Source organism: Musca vetustissima, unplaced genomic scaffold (assembly GCF_032173495.1).
Source record: "Musca vetustissima isolate MV318-11 ecotype Yass unplaced genomic scaffold, APGP_CSIRO_Mvet_v1 utg179597, whole genome shotgun sequence".
NCBI lineage: Eukaryota > Metazoa > Arthropoda > Insecta > Diptera > Muscidae > Musca > Musca vetustissima.
In genome coordinates, this window is record NW_026877599.1 from 5,665 (window position 1) to 8,944 (window position 3,280).

The window sequence follows — 3,280 nt, forward strand, 5'->3', positions numbered from 1 at the left end:
CTATCTCGGTAGTTCCACATTTGACTGCTACTCCCATACATTCACTAAGTCACTAGAGTCTAGCTCAAGCGAGATAGGTATGTACTGGGCAGAAAGGTGTAATAAAAATGATGTTCATAATAGTTACAAAGGGAAGGAATTCCTGACGATTGTTTATTAATGCTTGGGCAAAAATCCATACAAATATAGATTTACAAATATCCGCGGGAAGTAACCGTTTGGACCAAACATTGCACATCGTAATATTCCTTCCTTAACTTAAATCGTATTAGAAGATAGAGAAAATCGATGCAATCCTTCTGGCATCTTGCCCACAATAAAATCAACATTTTCTTGAAAATAAATTCTATAATATAATGGAAACAGAGAATCCGATTTGAATCAAACTTTGAACACATTAATGTTTCGAACAAGCCTCCCCAATGTCTACGTTAAAAATAGTGTGCTGGATTTTATAGGATATGTGTCACATTTGTTCAAAGAGATATGTTTTTGTGTTACTTTTTGGAAAAATTTCAATAGTAACTAACCTAAGGTTTCACTTAGAGAGAGGTTTCACAATGAAATCTTATCCAAATGGTATTCAGTAATAATGTTTCCCACCCAATCTGCATTTTTTTCCAGTCGACTTCAACACCATCTATATAGGAAAATTGAAATTTTTCTGGAAAATGCATTACAATTGTGAATAACAATCAATAGATGGCGGCACCGTTAACTGTTATACTGTTATAAAACTGTTATACTATTAATTTTCATCAACATTTTTTCCAAAATTAATGATTTTTGATTATTTTTTTGATTTTGATTTGATTTTGATTTCCGCGAAAATTGGATGGAAAAACAAACAAAAAAACAATGTTTTTTGTTCACGGATAAAAAAATTTTCCGCGAAAATTATCCAACATTTCCGATAAAATTTATTATCCGCGATTGGCGCCATCTATTGGTTATAATAAATCAGTTCTTTATTTATCTAAGATTACACTCATTATTATTGCCAGATTTATTCAATCCAGCGGTTGTTGTCTTGAATTTGCCTAACCAAAGGCATAACACGTGTTTATATTATAGTGCTATTCTCAAAATATAGATGTCAATTTCTAAGTGTCCAAAGTCTCTTCGACATTTATACTGAATTTATCTAAATTATATATGAATTTATCTATATATTAATTTATCTAATATTTACCAAACATTAAAAGTTCAAAGAGTTCCCTTCTGCGGTAACAACAACAAAACATATATAGGCAAAAAATAAAACACAATTGATAAACGTGATGTAATTTCTAACAAATGCCTGGTTATTTGTTGTTGCAAGCAAAAACAATTTTAACACACATTTGTTTGGAAATTAAAGCTATACCTATATACCGAATATTCGGAATATGTAATTGAATCCCTTAAAATAAAAAAAAAATAGAAAAACAAACAACAAAAAGTTCTTTGTCAGAAGTGGGATTTGAACCCACGCCTACAGAGTAGACTGCGACCTGAACGCAGCGCCTTAGACCACTCGGCCATCCTGACTGATGTCGGGTGGGTGGCAAATGTTCATTTTATTTACAATTATGTTCGAAATAAAGATTACGATGAATTACTCATTCTGGAAAACCCATAATTGTTTAAAATTTAGATTTTAGCAAAACTACTTTATGTTCGAAAATGGGTGATAAGAAGATATAGTTATTATGTTTTTTTGCAGATTTTCGTAATGATCGACGTTATTTAAATTGCGTGTAGTAAAAACTTTGTGCAATATTTTTAACAAGAATTAAATAAACCCATAACATAGGTACAAATAAATGTGTGTGAAGTTTTGTTGAAATCGGTTCATAATCGGCCAATAAGATTTACAATATGAACTTATAGTACCTACTCCAGATCGATTTGAGTTGAATGGTGTACCAAATACCCCACGTATCTCCGACAAAATTTTGCACGACGTAGCAAATCTAGCCTAGAATGACGCTATTGAGTTTTGTTGAAATTACTTCAGATGTAGATATTGCTTCATATCTATGTTCGACCGATTCCATGCAAATTGTGCGCCAAATAAGTTTGTTCGATTCCTAAAGATGGTTCTTCAACGACTGTAAGTCTTCCCGATTGAAAATGTAGCGATTTAGGGAACTCGGTTCACATATAGATACTGATCGCATACTTCTGCTTCTGCATATACCCAAAGGGATGGTTGTGGATTCATTTTATTTTCGAAATATAACTTAATTTTTGGATCCTGTGTGGCCAATGGTCTAAAACAGTGTACAGCGAAAATTTAGTTAATTGCATTATTGAACATTTTGAATTTTTTATTTTGGCCGGGCCGAACATTATACAGTATTTTTCGGTTAATTGCACATCAAAATTTGCACACATTTTTATTCAATTAACCGAGGAACCAATTATCCGAAACCGCTTAATTGAATAGTTTGTTCAATTACCGTAATCATGTATAATTGGAACTACTACAAATTACGCTTTCTCGCAGTTTTTCCTTAGCAATAAACATATATTTTGAATTAGTAGAGATGCCACCTAGTATTTTTCAGAAATTATGTCAAATATGTATGTAAAAAATGCCAGATTATTTTTCAATTATTATTTTGCAATTAACCGGGGAAAATTAAAAGGAAATTTATTTTTGATGACATGAATTTTGAACCAATTAAGCGGGAAAATCAATTAACAGGGTTTAATTACCCGAGAAATTTTACATGTATTTTCCTATGAAATATTTTTTGCCCCATCATGTTGTTCAATTAAGCGTGGAAACCAATTAACCGTAGGGTCAATTAACCAAAAAATACTGTATTTCCTCCATTATGAGACGGACATTCAAATATTCCACTACGCATAAAAACTTCTGTCCCTAGTTTTATACCACTAGGAAAACGAAATACAAAATTTAAGATTTCGATTGGAAAATGTGGTTATATCCAAACTCGGCTGGCCTATATATATGTTTTGCGAAAAGGTTGTTCACCCAGAAAAGAACATGAAATGGCAAATCATAAAATACCTCGTAGGCTTTCAAAATAACACAAAAAGGGTGGCACCATTATATATGGTTTATGGCGCAACATGTTACCCATTCAGAAGCCACCAGTCATATGGGTTGTTCATTAAAAATACCTAAGAAGAGATGCGGATTCTATAGCGGACTGTGAAAACATTCACACTCGAAGAACGCGGAAAAACAAATTGCAGTCCCTTCGCACTATTGTCCCAAATGACACATTCTTTGGCCAAAAGTCAAAATTTTGTAATTCGCGAATTT

General features: G+C 32.4%; 1 non-coding gene across 1 annotated transcript; it reads right to left on the reverse strand.

Annotated features, from left to right (window-relative positions):
- Positions 1-1,447: 1,447 nt before the first annotated feature.
- Positions 1,448-1,530, reverse strand: Trnal-cag (transfer RNA leucine (anticodon CAG)). The gene has a single exon. It is a non-coding gene; the product is annotated as a tRNA-Leu (tRNA).
- Positions 1,531-3,280: the final 1,750 nt, after the last annotated feature.